The sequence below is a fragment of the Heterodontus francisci genome, chromosome 41 (assembly GCF_036365525.1).
Source record: "Heterodontus francisci isolate sHetFra1 chromosome 41, sHetFra1.hap1, whole genome shotgun sequence".
In the NCBI taxonomy this organism is placed as follows: domain Eukaryota; kingdom Metazoa; phylum Chordata; class Chondrichthyes; order Heterodontiformes; family Heterodontidae; genus Heterodontus; species Heterodontus francisci.
This window is the reverse complement of record NC_090411.1, coordinates 37,302,818-37,320,883: the sequence shown is the minus strand read 5'-3', so window position 1 is coordinate 37,320,883 and position 18,066 is coordinate 37,302,818. Positions and strand designations below refer to the sequence as shown.

General features: G+C 54.0%; 1 protein-coding gene and 1 long non-coding RNA gene across 8 annotated transcripts in view; one reads left to right on the top strand and one right to left on the bottom strand.

Moving 5' to 3' along the window:
* Positions 1–18,066, bottom strand: part of LOC137353506 (uncharacterized) — a 691,250-nt gene that overhangs the window by 189,320 nt on the left and 483,864 nt on the right. The gene's annotated exons all lie outside the window — the stretch shown is intronic.
* The window catches only part of LOC137353503 (uncharacterized), a 118,232-nt gene that overhangs the window by 94,035 nt on the left and 6,131 nt on the right, over positions 1–18,066 (top strand). The gene's annotated exons all lie outside the window — the stretch shown is intronic.

Here is an 18,066-nt window from a genome sequence, read left to right as displayed (position 1 = left end):
CCTCTCCTGGGGTACAGTTCCATCTACACTGACTCTTGCTGGGGTACAGTTCCATCTACACTGACTCTTGCTGGGGTACAGTTCCATCTACTCTGACTCTTGCCGGGGTACAGTTCCATCTACACTGACTCTTGCTGGGGTACAGTTCCATCCACACTGACTCTTGCTGGGGTACAGTTCCATCTACACTGACTCTTGCTGAGGTACAGTTCCATCTACACTGACTCTTGCTGAGGTACAGTTCCATCTACACTGACTCTCGCTGAGGTACAGTTCCATCTACACTGACTCTTGCTGAGGTACAGTTCCATCTACTCTGACTCTTGCTGAGGTACAGTTCCATCTACACTGACTCTTGCTGGGGTACAGTTCCATCGACTCTGACTCTTGCTGAGGTACAGTTCCATCGACACTGACTCTTGCTGGGGTACAGTTCCATCGACACTGACTCTCACTGGGGTACAGTTCCATCTACACTGACTCTCGCTGAGGTACATTTCCATCTACTCTGATTCTTGCTGTGGTACAGTTCCATCTACACTGACTCTTGCTGAGGTACAGTTCCATCTACTCTGACTCTCGCTGGGGTACAGTTCCATCTACACTGACTCTTGCTGAGGTACAGTTCCATCTACTCTGACTCTCGCTGGGGTACAGTTCCATCTACACTGACTCTCGCCGAGGTACAGTTCCATCTACCCTGACTCTTGCTGGGGTACAGTTCCATCTACCCTGACTCTCGCTGAGGTACAGTTCTATCTACCCTGACTCTCGCTGGGGTACAGTTCCATCTACCCTGACTCTTGCTGAGGTACAGTTCCATCTACTCTGACTCTTGCTGGGGTACAGTTCCATCTACTCTGACTCTTGCTGGGGTACAGTTCCATCTACTCTGGCTCTTGCTGGGGTACAGTTCCATCTACACTGACTCTTGCTGGGGTACAGTTCCATCTACACTGACTCTTTCTGGGGTACAGTTCCATCTACACTGACTCTTACTGGGGTACAGTTCCATCTACACTGACTCTCGCTGAGGGACAGTTCCATCGACTCTGACTCTTGCTGGGGTACAGTTCCATCTACACTGACTCTTGCTGGGGTACAGTTCCATCCACACTGACTCTTGCTGGGGTACAGTTCCATCTACACTGACTCTTGCTGAGGTACAGTTCCATCTACACTGACTCTTGCTGAGGTACAGTTCCATCTACACTGACTCTTGCTGAGGTACAGTTCCATCTACACTGACTCTCGCTGAGGTACAGTTCCATCTACACTGACTCTTGCTGAGGTACAGTTCCATCTACTCTGACTCTTGCTGAGGTACAGTTCCATCTACACTGACTCTTGCTGGGGTACAGTTCCATCGACTCTGACTCTTGCTGAGGTACAGTTCCATCGACACTGACTCTTGCTGGGGTACAGTTCCATCGACACTGACTCTCACTGGGGTACAGTTCCATCTACACTGACTCTCGCTGAGGTACATTTCCATCTACTCTGATTCTTGCTGTGGTACAGTTCCATCTACACTGACTCTTGCTGAGGTACAGTTCCATCTACTCTGACTCTCGCTGGGGTACAGTTCCATCTACACTGACTCTTGCTGAGGTACAGTTCCATCTACTCTGACTCTCGCTGGGGTACAGTTCCATCTACACTGACTCTCGCCGAGGTACAGTTCCATCTACCCTGACTCTTGCTGGGGTACAGTTCCATCTACCCTGACTCTCGCTGAGGTACAGTTCTATCTACCCTGACTCTCGCTGGGGTACAGTTCCATCTACCCTGACTCTTGCTGAGGTACAGTTCCATCTACTCTGACTCTTGCTGGGGTACAGTTCCATCTACTCTGACTCTTGCTGGGGTACAGTTCCATCTACTCTGGCTCTTGCTGGGGTACAGTTCCATCTACACTGACTCTTGCTGGGGTACAGTTCCATCTACACTGACTCTTACTGGGGTACAGTTCCATCTACACTGACTCTTACTGGGGTACAGTTCCATCTACACTGACTCTCGCTGAGGGACAGTTCCATCGACTCTGACTCTTGCTGAGGTACAGTTCCATCTACACTGACTCTTGCTGGGGTACAGTTCCATCTACACTGACTCGCGCTGAGGTACATTTCCATCTACTCTGACTCTTGCTGGGGTACAGTTCCATCTACTCTGACTCTTGCTGGGGTACAGTTCCATCTACACTGACTCTTGCTGAGGTACAGTTCCATCTACACTGATTCTTGCTGGGGTACAGTTCCATCGACACTGACTCTTGCTGGGGTGCAGTTCCATCTACACTGACTCTTGGCGGGGTACGTTCCATCTACACTGACTCTTGCTGAGGTACAGTTCCATCTACACTGAATCTCGCCGAGGTACAGTTCCATCTACCCGGACTCTTGCTGAGGTACAGTTCCATCTACCCTGACTCTTGCTGAGGTACAGTTCCATCTACCCTGACTCTTGCTGAGGTACAGTTCCATCTACCCTGACTCTTGCTCAGGTACAGTTCCATCTACACTGACTCTTGCTGAGGTACAGTTCCATCTACCCTGACTCTTGCTGAGGTACAGTTCCATCTACACTGACACTTGCTGGGGTACAGTTCCATCTACACTGACTCTCGCTGAGGTACAGTTCCATCAACACTGACTCTTGCCGGGGTACGTTCCATCTACTCTGACTCTTGCTGGGGTACAGTTCCATCTACTCTGACTCTTGCTGAGGTACAGTTCCATCAACACTGACTCTTGCTGGGGTACAGTTCCATCTACACTGACTCTTGCTGGGGTGCAGTTCCATCTACACTGACTCTTGCTGGGGTGCAGTTCCATCTACACTGACTCTTGCCGGGGTACGTTCCATCTACTGTGATCTTGCTGGGGTACAGTTCCATCTACTCTGACTCTTGCTGAGGTACACTTCCATCAACACTGACTCTTGCCGAGGTACAGTTCCATCTGCACTGACTCTCACTGGGGGACAGTTCCATCTGCACTGACTCTTTCTGAGGTACAGTTCCATCAACACTGACTTTTGCTGGGGTACAGTTCCATCTACTCTGACTCTTGCTGGGGTACAGTTCCATCTACACTGACTCTTGCTGAGGTACAGTTCCATCTACTCTGACTCTTGCTGGGGTACAGTTCCATCTACTCTGACTCTTGCTGGGGTACAGTTCCATCTACACTGACTCTTGCTGGGGTACAGTTCCATCTACACTGACTCTTTTTGGGGTACAGTTCCATCTGCACTGACTCTTGCTGAGGTACAGTTCCATCTACACTGACTCTTGCTGAGGTACAGTTCCATCTACACTGACTCTTGCTGGGGTACAGTTCCATCTGCACTGACTCTTGCTGGGGTACAGTTCCATCTACACTGACTCTTGCTGAGGTACAGTTCCATCTACACTGAATCTCGCTGGGGTACAGTTCCATCTCCACTGAATCTCGCTGGGGTACAGTTCCATCTGCACTGACTCTTGCTGGGGTACAGTTCCATCTACTCTGACATTTGCTGAGGTACAGTTCCATCTACACTGAATCTCGCTGGGGTCCAGTTCCATCTACCCTGACTCTTGCTGAGGTACAGTTCCATCTACCCTGACTCTCGCTGAGGTACAGTTCCATCTACACTGACTCTCGCCGAGGTACAGTTCCATCTACACTGACTGTCGCTGGGGTACAGTTCCATCTACACTGACTCTTTCCGAGGTCCAGTTCCATCTACCCTGACTCTTGCTGGGGTACAGTTCCATCTACCCTGACTCTTACTGGGGTACAGTTCAATGGGTGCTGATCTCCCTCAAGTACCTCAATCAAGTAGCCGTTCTTCAGGTGTGAGCCTAGAGGGGGAGGCATTCAACTTGTGCCCTAAATGGGTGGCAACGCAGTGGAGCAATTGCTCTGTGCGCTGGTCTCAGGCCCAAGGGAAATTGGGCATCGGACCTCATTTGAATGGAGTAGTGAGCTGCGGGTGATAAATAGCTGTCCTGCTACTGTTCACCAACTGCAACAGGTGGGTCCTGAGAGGGTGTGTTGTTGGGGGGAGGGGGGGTGGTGTGGGAGAGGCAATCCTGGGTTCTACAATCAGCGTACTTTATGGACTTGCAATGGAAAGCAACTGTACGTCTGTTCCAGGCCCGTTTGCAGATGGACCTTGGGAGTCAATGGGGTGGCTGGAGCACTGTCCCACGCTCAGCTTTCAAATTCTTTCCACCTGTTTTTCAAATGCAAAATTGACTGGTGTGAGTTGAATTTCTCCCTCACAGCATTAGCAGGATATTGAACTGTGAGACGGTATCACAGCTGAGCAGGAGCTGGCCCTCATTCATCGTTTATATATGTGCACAGGAGGCACAGATCAGAGTTCAGGAGCTGGACTCTTGACTTTTTTTTTCTCTGTCACAATCTCAGGGATCTCAGTCAAATTATAGAAGCCTTACTTGCACCTTGAATTCAGCATAGACTGGGATTTAAACTTGTGGCCTTGTTGTATGGTGCTATATTTACACACCATACCATCAGATCCCACCTTCATTAATGCATGTGTAGAAGGGGTCCCACATCTGCAGGTGGCCAGAGTGATGGATTACGCCAGTGAGAACCAAGATGCAAGGGCACTCTTACAATTTTCCATATAAATTCCCTATACTACCTTGAAGACATGGTCGAATACAGATTGCTCCTTCTGGACAACACAGATAACATTAGACAGCCAATTTACCTTGGAATTTGTGAAAATGTCACACTGGAATGGAAAAGGACAGCAATTTCAGGCTGGCTGAGGAACATTACTGGGACAGTTTAGAGGGAGCTTTACTCTGTATCTAACCTGTTTTTCTTCTTTTCCCCTTTTTTTTTTAGTTTAGAGGGAGCTTTACTCTGTATCTAACCTGTTTTTCTTCTTTTCCCCTTTTTTTTTAGTTTAGAGGGAGCTTTACTCTGTATCTAACCTGTTTTTCTTCTTTTCCCCTTTTTTTTTTAGTTTAGAGGGAGCTTTACTCTGTATCTAACCTGTTTTTCTTCTTTTCCCCTTTTTTTTTTAGTTTAGAGGGAGCTTTACTCTGTATCTAACCTGTTTTTCTTCTTTTCCCCTTTTTTTTTTAGTTTAGAGGGAGCTTTACTCTGTATCTAATCCATTTTTTTTTTCTGAAGGAAGTCTTTATACCCCAGGCCCCTTTATTTTTCTGGAGGGGGCCATCATTCCTCAGGCCCCCTTTGTATGCATTTTAAATACAACAGAACTCAAATTAAGATGAAATTCTCTGCATCTGATGCAGTCCAGCCCCTACAGTGCCCACTGGTCGCAGAAGGCCTCAAGCAAACCAGCAGACACCGCATTCTCCTCTAGGGACATCCGGGCACGAACATAACCTCGGAAGAGGGGCAGGCAATCAGGGCGGACAGACCCCCCGACAGCCCACTGCCTGGACCTGTGAAATGCCACCATGGACAGGACCAGGAGCAGACCAACGAGAAGATCACCTTCTGCAATGGGTGCCCAAAGATCAGGAGTGTTGGGCTGGAGTGCAGCCAAAACATGAAGGGCAGCCCCCTTAAATACTGAAAGAGCGGCTGCAACCTCGCACACTCCATATATACATGGAACACAGACGAGTCCAGGCCGCAGAAATTACAGGTGGCCTGGGAGATCATGAACCTACTTAAAAGTCTATTCCACAGGACTGCCCTGTGCAGCACTCTCCACCCCAGGTCCCCGATGTAAAGGGGGAGGCCTCCCACGTAGAGACACCTCCACTGGGGTTTTCCCTCGCCGCCAGATGGCAAGACAGACTGCCACGGCGTGTCTGGGTGGCAGACAAGGGCGAGAATTGGAGAGTTGCAGGAGCAGCCCAGACAGGAAACTCCTCTGCGTGGTGAAATGGCACGAAGGGCATTTCCGAGAGGTGGATCAGGTTGGCCAGGACCGGCTCCCGAGGAGGATTTCGGGGCCTGGGTCCAATGAGAAATTCAGGCAAAACAGGGGTCAGCTTGGTCGGGAGTACTCCTGAGCCCCCTCGTCATCTGCAGTGAGGAACGTCCCAGAGGCTTTGGCTACTCCTCCACTTGTGGTCCGTCCTCAGAGCCGGCCGCCCGGACAGCCAGGGCGCTCTGCTCCGCTGGTGGCTCCTGACCAAGGGAGAAAAAGGCGACCGACAGACCAGTCCTCTGGGAAAGGTGGATCAGGTCCTGGACCAGGTGGATGTTGTCCTGGATGGACCGGCCTGGAACCATGTCTGACTGGTTGGGGCCAAGTGGCTCATGTGGGCCAGCATGGATCCCAGGCGGGTAGACATAGCCCGGGCAAAGATCTTACAATCCGTGATGAGGAGGGAGACCAGACACCAGTTCTTAAGCAGGCAGAGATCGCCCCTCTTCGGCAGCAGGACGATGACCACACTGCACCACGAGAGGGGCATCTCCCCGATTGCCAGGCTTTTCCCCCGATTGACGTGTAATCGCCCCCCAGGACATCCCATAATGCCCTGAGGTACCCCACGGTCAGCCCATCCAGCCCGGGGATTTGCCCCTCGAGAACTGGCGGAGGGCACCGGTCAGTTCCGCCAACGTGAGCGGAGTCTCCAATTCTTCAGCACCCTCCGGCTGACCTCCAGCAGGTCCTCCCACAAAAGTCTGTGTGCGTCCTCACTGGAGAGAAAAACACACTGTAATAGGTACGGACCAAAAGGCCCATTCCCTCCGGATCCATGATGGAAGCTCCATCGTCAGCCAGCAGCTCAATGAGCTGCTTACGGACCCCGGCCATTTTTCCAGCGAGTAGAAGAAGGGTGAGGCGCGGTCCAAATCTTCCAGGATCTGGATCCGCAACCTCACGTATGCGCCTCAGGACCCTATGAGCTGCAGGTCCCTCAGTGAGCCCTTCTCTTTGTACGCCTGCCACAGGGCCAGGTCCGCAAAGGCCTGACCGAGACGGGACTCCAAGTCGAACACCTCCCTCTCTAAGCACCCGATCTCAGCTTCCTGCCTCTTGGTCAACCACTTTGCATACTCCTGATGGAAGACACAGATGTGAGTCTTGTCCACATCCCATCATAGCCTCAAGGAGGGGAAGCTGGTTGTTGAAGTGCCAGTACGCGGACCCCGCCTGCGTGCGGAGTGGCGTGAACTCCTCCCACACCAGGCGATGGTCCGAGCACGGCACCAGCCACATAGAGGCAGCCGAGTCGAGGGAGACGTACGCCTGCGAAATGTAGAGGCAGTCAATTCGGGACCCTCCTCCTCCAGCTGAAGGCGCTGGACTTGGGATGCATATTCTGCTAGACATCCACCAAGCTGAGGGAGCTGGTCAGTCTCCTCAACTTCTCCACCGACGCTTAGCTGCGCTGGGGACTGGAGCGATCCCCCACCTCGACGGTACAGTTAAAATCCATCCCCCACCCCGAGGATGATGCAAGGTGGAGCAAGCAGCCTGGCACAAGCTCCTTGACCCCCAAGATCTCCAGCTGAAAAGTCGGGGCCAACAAGATAGCCACACCATTAGAAATAGGAGTGAGGTGACTCATGTGGACCCCATCCTGCCACTCCAGGAACCAGGTGGCTTCGTCTCCCAGAACAGTATGGGTTTCCTGCAGAAAGCTCACCACATATCTCCCTTCCCTGAGAACTGAGGGTTTGTGAAACCTGCAGAGAGACCCCCTGCTGCCATTGATGTTGACCCTGGCTATGGTTATCTTCATGTCATAAGTACTGAGAAATCCGTCACCAACATCTTGCTGTGAGGAGGGAGCGGAAGTGCAGCTCTCCTTCCACTCCCTCAGCAACACAGAGAGGAACGCTTTAAACCGATGCCTCTCAACCAGTTTCACGCCCGCACCCTTATTTCCTTCTTGAGGGGGGCGCAGACGGACTGGATGATCAGTGCCAAACTCGACCACCGGCCGAGGGCCAGCTCAAACCTATTGTGGCAACACCTGCAAGCCGCGAGGAAGTCCCGGAGTTCTGTGGTGGGGATGAGAGGAGACTCGGTGGGAGGCACGAGGGACTCCACTGCCTCACTGGCAATGGAATCAAGGTCGTCTTCCATGCCCCACACAGACTCCCCATCCTCCTCCGTGTCGTCGCCACCAGCACTTGACACACCCGCCACACACTGTTGGTCAGACAGCCCGGCCGCGCCAGCTGGTCCCACCTCCGTCATGATCCCACCCCCAGGATCGATGGCAGAGGAGTCCTCTCTGCGTTCTTCTGTGGAACTGGAGCCTATGGGCGCTAGCGGTTCAGGACCCCCCTTCACTTCCGTCCCCAGGCCAATGAGCGTCCCGGGGAGACGATAATTCCCGGAGCCGGGACCGGGGGTGGAGAGAGGAGACCATCTCCCACCCCGCCAGCACCCACAGACCCAGCAGACGGGGCAGCATTTTCAACCATAACTGGGTTGGGTATGTCCTGGTTGGGAGTGGATTTTGTTGAAGTGCCAGTACCATTGCCCATTGCCCTCCCCTCCACTCAGGACACCCGCTTCTCCAGGAGCCTTCCCAGGCTCCCCCAGCACAGGCAGGGGTCCACTCGCTCCTTTAGTCGGGGCCACATGAACAGGGGTCTCCCCCTTCCCTCCATCCTGAGGGGTAGGGAGCTCCTGCCCAGGCTTTACAGCCTTGGTGGTGGCGGCAGGGGGAGCCTGGGGAGTCAAATCAGGAGACAGCTCCCCTCCAGCAGATGGGCCCTGTGTTACCTCTGTGGAGAGGTGCCTTCGCCTCTTTTTCCCACTCGGGTGCAGAGGCTCAGAGACCTCCATGTCAACAGAGGCATCCGCCTCCGCACCCTCCTTTTGCCTGGTTACCCTGGGCTCGGGTTGTGCCAGAGTATCTAGGGGACGCGCCTCTCAGTGTTTGTTCTTTCTCCGTGTCTTCCTTCCACTCGGATGGGCACTTCCCTCCCAGCCAGAGGCCGTGAAAACAACGGCCTCCAGAGCTGCCTGAGCAGTGTTTGTTGGAGGTGCAGGGGGAGTGGGAGGAGGTACCACGGCGCCACCCTGGGCTGCCGAGGTGGAGTTGGCGGCCGGGAAGTTGGGGCAGTTCTTTTGAACGTGCACCACCCCCTTGCAGGCATGGCACCGCGCCCCGTCTGAGGTCCAGAAGACACCGTAGGCCGTCCCCTGGAACTGAACAGCAAAATGGCCTTCCGTGACCTCCTCCCACGCCAGCTGCATGAATAGCTGGCGGCGGAAGGAGTAGACATGTCAGAGGCTGTTCTTCCAAAGACTGAGCGGAACTGGGGTGAGCCCCGATCTCACCTCCCCTAGATGGTGCAGGTGGGGGAGGAGGAGCCCATCAGGAATAAAGGGCGGGACGCTCGATAGAATCACACGATGTGCAGTGGCCTCCAGAGGGTCCACTGGCAGGAAAGTCCCACCCACAGTGAGCCGCCTGCTCAGGGCCAGGGCCACTGCTCGCTTGGTCTTCAGGAAAACACTGCTTTCCTGTACATCTTTGAGACTGCGCCAATGGCCAAGGGGCCCAAAAACTCAGCCATTGCCTTAACACATTCCTCAATAGTCGTGGTTGGATGAGTGTAACTCTTCACCCTATGCTTTGATGTCAAGATTTTAAATGGTGGCGGGGCTACAGGAGTGGCTGTAGCAGCTGCTGCAGCATAGGAAGGTCCAGCCACCAGAGAGGACTGTGAATTCAAGGGGTAGAAGGGTCACACCAATCATTGAATAAAATAGAGTTTGAGAGAAAGGGGAAAAAAAACAACAAATTGTCCCACAAATACTCTGTTGGAGGTTATGGCAAGGGAGCGAGGCTGAAGGAGAGGAAGGTCAGGAGGAATCAGTCTCTTTGTAGATGTTACTTTAAAGCAGTCCTTTCGCTGGTCTTCCAGTTGGTGATCGGGGCAGGGAGGGGGGATGGCGATGTCTTAACCTGGGACAGCTGTAAGCTGTCCAGGCACATTTTGCTTACGGTCTTGAGGGAAAACAAAAGAGAAAGTCTCTTCACCTGGGCAGCTCCAGCTATCCCAGGCTAGGTCATTGGGGTGGGGAGGGAGCTCCTATTCAATGCTGTTAAACACAGGAGCTCCTTGTTAAAACAAAATCACCCTATCCAAGGTATTTAGATCTCGCCTTTCACCCTTCCCACAACAATCAATGATAGGGCTTCAAAATGCCAAACTCATAAGAACTGTCAGTTCTTTTGGCCTCCTGTTTTCCTCGTTTGTAGACAGGGATAGATGGAAAAACCTTCCTTTCAGTCTCAGTCTTCCTCTTGCAGCAGGCAGTCACACAGCTTCCAGCCTCCAGGACACAGCCACAGTCAGCAGCTCCACTGAAGCAACAGCCAACCCAGTTTTTTTTTCTTTTTTCTGAGAGTGGGAAATACAGTGTTTGCTCACACAGTATAGAGCAAGCTTTACTCAGTATCTGACCCCCCCCCCCCCCCCCCCCGTTTTTTTTAAAGAGGGAGCTTTACTCTGTATCTAACCCCGTTTTATTTTCTCTTTTTAAGGTGGCCTTTATACCCCAGGCTCCTTTTATATCGAGGGAGCCTTTATTCCTCAGGCCCACTTTATATACATATTTATATTTTTAAAAATAACTTTATTGAAAACAAATAAACAAAAAACTCAAATTAAAATGCCATTCTCGGCGTCGACAATGCACTCCAGCCCCTGCGGTTCCCACCGGTCGCGGAAGGCCTCAAGCGTACCGGCAGACACCGCATGCTCCTTCTCCAGGGACACCCAGGCGCGAACTTAACTGCAGAAGAGGGGCAGGCAATCAGGGAGGACGGACCCCCCAACAGCCCGCAGCCTGGACCTGTGAATTACCACCTTGGCCAGGCCAAGGAGCAGACCAACGAGGAGATCCTCTTTCCGGCCCACGCTCCTCCGCACCAGGTGCCCAAAGATCAGGAGCGTGGGACTGAAGTGCAGCCAGAACTTGAGGAGCAGCCCCTTCAAATACTCAAACAGGGGCTGCAACCTCGCACACTCCATATATACATGGAACACGTCCAGGCCGCAGAAAGTACAGGCGGCCTGGGAGTCAGTGAACCTACTTAAAAGTCTATTGCACGGGACTGCCCTGTGCAACACCCTCCACCCCAGGTCCCTGATGTAAAGGGGGAGGACTGCGGCATAGAGAGCCCTCCTTCGGGGTTTCCCCTCGCCGCCAGATGGCAACGCAGACCGCCAGGGTGTGTCCGGCCAGCTGACTAGGGCGAGGAAGTGGAGAGTGTGCAGGAGCAGCCGATACAGGAAACCCCTCCGTGCTGATTGGAATGGCACGGAGGGCATTTCAGAGAGGCGGCTCAGGTTGTGCGGGACCGGCTCCCGAGGAGGGTTTCGAGGCCTGGGTCCGATGAGCAGTTCCGGCCAAGCGGGGGTCAGCTCGGCCAGGAGCGCTCCGCACTCCCGAGACCCCTCGCCACCCGCAGTGAGGGGTGTCCCGGGGGCTTCGGCTACTCCTCCGCCCACCGGTCCGTCCCTGGAATCGGCCGCCCAGACAGCCGAGGCGCTCTCCTCCGCTGGCGGGGGAGCGCCCTGACTGGAGGCGACCATGTTCCAGACTCGGAATAGATCCCGGTAAAAGACAGGCAACTCCCTCAGAGAGGAGCGGCTAATGGACTCCGCCGGGAGCTGCGTGTCACCTTTAAGGCAGTGACACTGGCGGAAAAAATACGTCCCCAGCACACACCATCTGGGAGGACGCTTGATGTACAGGTATCTCTGCAGGGTCCGAAGGCGGAGAGTCGCAGCCTGGGTGCGGACGCACACCAGTAACTGGCCACCTTCCTCGATCGGGAGACTCAGGACCGCGGCAGAGACCCAGTGTTTCCTCTTGCCCCAGAAGTAATCGACGAGCTTCTTCTGGATCTTGGTGGCAAATGCAGGGGGCGGGGCCAAAGTGACCAACTGGTACCACAGCATCGAGGCCACCAGTTGGTCTATGACCAGCGCTCGGCCCCTGTAAGAAAGCACTTGGAGCAGTCCTGTCCAGCGCCCCAGCCGAGTGGTGACTTTTGCCTCCAACTCCTGCCAGTTTGCCCGCCAGGCTTCCTCAGTGGGCTAAGGTGGACTCCCAGATAGAGGAGGTGCGTGGTGCTCCACTCAAAAGGTGTCAACTCCTCCGGCAGGGAGTGCACCCGCCACTGACCCACCAGGAGACTGGAACATTTCTCCCAATTGATCCTCCTGGAGGATACGGCAGAAAAGGTCTGCTGGCAGTCGCGCATCCTCCGCAAGTCAACTGGATCTGTGACCGCGAGGAGCACGTAATCGGCGTAAGCCGAGAGGACGACCTGCATGGCCGGCTCGTGCAGAGCCAATCCCGTCAACCTCCTGCGAAGCAGGCACAGGAATGGCTCCACGGAGGAACAGATTGGGAGGCAGATTTTGGAAAGGTGCAGAAGTAACAGGGTTGTTGTCATGGGTGACTTCAACTTCCCTAATATTGATTGGAACCTCCTTAGTGCAAATAGTTTGGATGGAGCAGTTTTTGTCAGGTGTGTCCAAGAAGGTTTCCTGACTCAATATGTAGATAGGCCGACTAGAGGGGAGGCTATGTTGGACTTGGTGCTTGGCAACGAACCAGGCCAGGTGGCAGATCTCTCAGTGGGAGAGCATTTCGGTGATAGTGATCACAACTCCCTGACCTTTACTATAGTCATGGAGAGGGACAGGAGCAGACGGGATGGGAAAATATTTAATTGGGGGAGGGGGAATTACAATGCTATTAGGCAGGAACTGGGGAGCATAAACTGGGAACAGATGTTCTCAGGAAAATGCACGACAGAAATGTGGAGGTTGTTTAGGGAGCACTTGCTGCGACTGCTGGATAGGTTTGTCCCGATGAGACAAGGAAGGGATGGTAGGGTGAAGGAACCTTGGATGACAAGAGATGTGGAACAGCTAGTCAAGAGGAAGAAGGAAGCTTACTTAAGGTTGAGGAAGCAAGGATCAGACAGGGCTCTAGAGGGTTACAAGGTAGCCAAGAAGGAACTGAAGAATGGACTTAGGAGAGCTAGAAGGGGACATGAAAAAGTCTTGGCAGGTAGGATTAAGGAAAATCCCAAGGCGTTCTACACTTATGTGAGGAACAAGAGGATGGCCAGAGTGAGGGTAGGGCCGATCAGGGATAGTGGAGGGAACTTGTGCCTGGAGTCGGAGGAGGTAGGGGAGGTCCTAAATGAATACTTTGCTTCAGTATTCACTAGTGAGGGGGACCTGGTCGTTTGTGAGGACAGCGTGGAACAGGCTGATATGCTCGAATAGGTTGAGGTTAAGAGGGAGGATGTGCTGGAAATTTTGAATGATATGAGGACAGATAAGTCCCCGGGGCCAGACGGGATATACCCAAGGATATTACGGGAAGCGAAGGAAGAGATTGCTGCGCCTTTGGCGATGATCTTTGCGCCCTCACTGTCCACTAGAGTAGTACTGGATGATTGGAGGGTAGCAAATGTGGTTCCCTTGTTCAAGAAAGGGAATAGGGATAACCCTGGGAATTATAGACCAGTCAGTCTTACGTTGGTAGTGGGCAAATTATTGGAGAGGATTCTGAGAGACAGGATTTATGATTATTTGGAAAACCATGGTTTGATTAGAGACAGTCAGCATGGCTTTGTGAGGGACAGGTCATGCCTCACAAGCCTTATTGAATTCTTTGAAGATGTGACAAAACACATTGATGAGGGAAGAGCAGTGGATGTGGTGTATATGGATTTTAGCAAGGCGTTTGATAAGGTTCCCCATGGTAGGCTCATTCAGAAAGTAAGGAGGCATGGGATACAGGGAAAGTTGGCTGTCTGGATACAAAATTGGCTGGCCCATCGAAGACAGAGGGTGGTAGTAGATGGAAAGTATTCAGCATGGAGCTCGGTGACCAGTGGTGTTCCGCAGGGATCTGTTCTGGGACCTCTGCTCTTTGTGATTTTTATAAATGACTTGGATGAGGAAGTGGAAGGCTGGGTTAGCAAGTTTGCCGATGACATGAAGGTTGCTGGAGTTGTGGATAGTGTGGAAGGCTGTTGCAGGTTGCAGCGGGACATTGACAGGATGCAGAGCTGGGCTGAGAAGTGGCAGATGGAGTTCAACCTGGAAAAGTGTGAAGTGATTCATTTTGGAAGGTTGAATTTGAATGCAGAATACAGGCTTAAAGACAGGATTCTTGGTAGTGTGGAGGAACAGAGGGATCTTGGGGTCCATGTCCATAGATCGCTCAAAGTTGCCACCCAAATTGATAGGGTTGTTAAGAAGGCGTATGGTGTGTTGGCTTTCATTAACAGGGGGATTGAGTTTAAGAGCCGCGAGGTTATGCTGCTGCTCTATAAGACCCTGGTTAGACCACACTTGGAATATTGTGTTCAGTTCTGGTCGCATCATTACAGGAAGGATGTGGAAGCTTTAGAGAGGGTGCAGAGGAGATTTGCCAGGATGCTGCCTGGACTGGAGGGCATGTCTTACTAAGAAAGATTGAGGGAGCTAGGGCTTTTCTCATTGGAGCGAAGGATGATGAGAGGTGACTTGATAGAGGGGTACAAGATGATGAGAGGCATAGATAGAGTGGATAGCCAGAGACTTTTTCCCAGGGTGGAAAGGGCCATCACCAGGGGGCATAATTTTAAGGTGATTGGAGGAAGGTTTCGGGGAGATGTCAGAGGTAGGTTCTTTACACAGAGAGTGGTGGGTGCGTGGAATGCGCTGCCAGCGGTGGTAGTAGAAGCAGATACATTAGGGACATTTAAGCGACTCTTGGATAGGTACATGGATGATAGTAGAATGAAGGGTATGTAGGTGGTTTGATCTTAGAGTAGGTTAAATGTTCGGCACAATATCGTGGGCCAAAGGGCCTGTACTGTGCTGTAATGTTCTATGCTCCACGTAGTTGGTGTACAATTGGCCGGACATGGGGCATCCCTGACGCACACCTCTCCCAAAGCGAAGGGGCACCATCAAGGACCCGTTAACCTTGACCACACACTCTGCGGCGGTGTATAAAAGCCGAACCCGGGCCACAAAATGCGGCCCGAATCCGAAAGCGCACAGAGTCCCGAAAAGGTATTCGTGATCCACCCTGTCGAACGCCTTCTCCTGATCAAGGGAGAGAAAGGCGACCAACTGACCAGTCCTCTGGGAAAGATGGATCAGGTCCCAGACCAGGTGGATGTCGTCCTGGATGGACCGGCCCGGGACCATGTAGGACTGGTCGGGGTGGATCATGTGGGCCAGCACGGAGCCCAGGCGGGTAGACATATCCCGGGCAAATATCTTATAATCTGTGCTGAGGAGGGAGACCGGACGCCAGTTTTTAAGCAAGCGGAGATCGCCCCTCTTCAGCAGCAGGACGATGACCACACTGCGCCACGAGAGGAAAATCTCCCCGGTTGCCAGGCTTTCCCCCAGGATGTCCCAGAATGCCCTGAGAACTCCACGGTCAACCCATCCAGCTCTGGGGAGTTAACCCTCGAGAGCTAGTGGAGGGCGCCAGTCAGCTCCACCAACGTGAGTGGAGCCTCCAATCCTTCAGCGCCCTCCGGGCTGACTTGCGGCAGGTCCTCCCACAAAACTCTGCGCGCGTCCTCCTGGACGGATCCGGTGAGAATAACGCACTGTAATAAGTACTGACTAGGAGGCCCATTCCCTCCGGATCCGTGATGGAGGATCCGTCGTCGGCCAGCAGCTCGATGAGCTGCTTACGGATCCCCCGCCATTTTTCCAGCGAGTAGAAGAAGGGTGAGGCGCGGTCCAAATCTTCCAGGATCTGGACCCGCGACCTCACGTACGCGCCTCGGAACCCTATGAGCTGCAGGTCCCTCAGCGCGCCCTTCTTCTCTTTATATGCCTGCCACAGGGCCAGATCCGTGACGGCATGACCGAGGCGGGACTCCAAGTCGAGCACCTCCCTCTCTAGGTGCCCGATCTCGGCTTCCCGCCTCTTGGTCGATCCCTTCGCGTACTCCTGACAGAAGACGTGGATGTGAGTCTTGCCCACATCCCATCATAGCCTCAAGGAGGGGAAGCCCCCCAGCTTCCTTCTCCAGTCAGTCCAGAATCGACGGAATGAGTCCGGAATCGCTCGTCCTCCAGCAGCCGGTTGTTAAAGTGCCAGTACGCGGACCCCACCCGTGTGCGGTGCGAACTCCATCCACACCAGGTGGTGGTCCGAGCACGGCACCAGCCGCATGGAGGCCGCCGAGACGTGGGAGACGTACGCCTGCGAAAAGTAGAGGCAGTCGATTCGGGACTCTCCTCCTCCAGACCTCCACATGAAGGCGCTGGAGTCGGGATGGAGATTCCGCCAGGCGTCCACCAAGTTGAGGGAGCTGATCAGTTCCCTCAACTTCACCGACGCTTGGCCGCGTAGGGGACCGAAGCGATCCCCCACCTTGAGGGTACAGTTAAAATCCCCCCCGAGGCTGATGCACTCGCCGCTATCGACGAAGCTCAAGAGAGCAGACACTTCTTCAAAGAAGCGCGCTTGCAATGCGCTGGGCCTGGGCGCGTACACGTTCACAAAGTGGAGCGGCACGCTACCCAGGCGAACGGCGAGGTGGAGCAAGCGGCCCGGCACTAGCTCCTTGACCCCCAAGATCTCCAGCTGAAAAGTCGGAGCCAACAAGATAGCCACCCCACTAGAAATAGGGGTGAGGTGACTCATGTAGACCCCACCCTGCCACTCCAGGAGCCAGGTGGCTTCGTCTCCCAGAACGGTGTGGGTTTCCTGCAGAAAGCTCACCGCATATCTCCCTTCCCTGAGGACTGAGAGATTGTGACATCTGCGGCGAGACCCCCTGCTGCCGTTGATGTTAGGCTGGCTATGGTTATCTTCATGTCAAAGGTACTTAAAACCCGTCACCAACACCTCACTGTGAGGGGGGAGTGGAAGTACACCTGGCCTTTCACTCCCCCAGCAACCCATTGAGGAACACATTAATCTGGCGCCTCTCAACCAGTTTCACGCCCATACCCTTGCCTGCTTTCTTGAGGGCAGCACGGACGGCCTGGATGATCAGCGCCAGACTCGACCAACTGCCGAGTGCCAGCTGAACATTATCGTGGCAACCCCTGCAAGCCACAAAGAAATCCCGGAGTTCCACTGTGGGGATGAGAGGAGACTCGGTGGGAGGCACGAGGGACTCCACCACCTCACTGACGATGGAATCAAGGTTGTCCTCCGTGGCCCACACCGAGTCCCTGTCTTCTACCGGTTCGTCACCGCCAGCTGCTGACACGCCCACCGTGTGGCGGACGTCCCGGCCGCGCCAGCTGGTCCCACCTCCGTCACGATCCCACCCCCAGGATCGATGGCGGAGTCCTCCTCTCTGGGTTCTAGGATGGAACTGGAGCCTGTGGGCACCAGCGGTTCAGGACCCCCCTCCACCTCCATCCCCAGGCCAATGAGCGGTCCAGGAGAGACGGAAGTTCCCAACTCCAGAAATCCAGCCGGAGTCGAGACTGGAGGTGGAGAGAGGAGGCCATCTCCCGCTCGCCAGCGCCCACAGACGCAGCATTTTCAATTATAATCAGGTTGGGTGTCCCTTGTTGTGAGTGGATTCTGGCTGGGAGGGCCGACCCCTCTGGGCCTCCCCCTCCCCTCCACTCCACTCAGGGCACCCGACCCAGTGGCAGAATGGGAGGCGTCCCCAGGCTCCCCCACCACAAGCAGGGCGCCACTGGCTTCCCCCAGAGGGGTCACATGTACAGGTGTCTCCCCCTCCCCTCCATCCTGAAGGGTAGTGAGCTCCTGCTCAGGCTTTGCAGCCTTAATGTTGGTGGTGGTGGCAGGGGGAACCTGGGGACCCGAAACAGGAGACAGCTCCCCTCCAACAGATGGACCCTGCACCTCAGGGCCCTTTCTAACCTCCAAAGAGGGCCCTTTGTTACCTCTTTTTCCCACTAGGGCGTGGAGGCTCGGAGACCTCTATGTCATCAGAGGACTCCGCCTCCACACCCTCCTTTCTATTAAGTTACCCTGGGCCTGAGCCCAGCCCTGGGACAGGTGGATTCCGTGGGAACGGGCCTTGGGCTGAGCTCAGGCTCGGGCTGTGTCACGGTGTCCAGGGGACGCGCCTCTCGCTGTTTATTTTTGCTCCGCGCC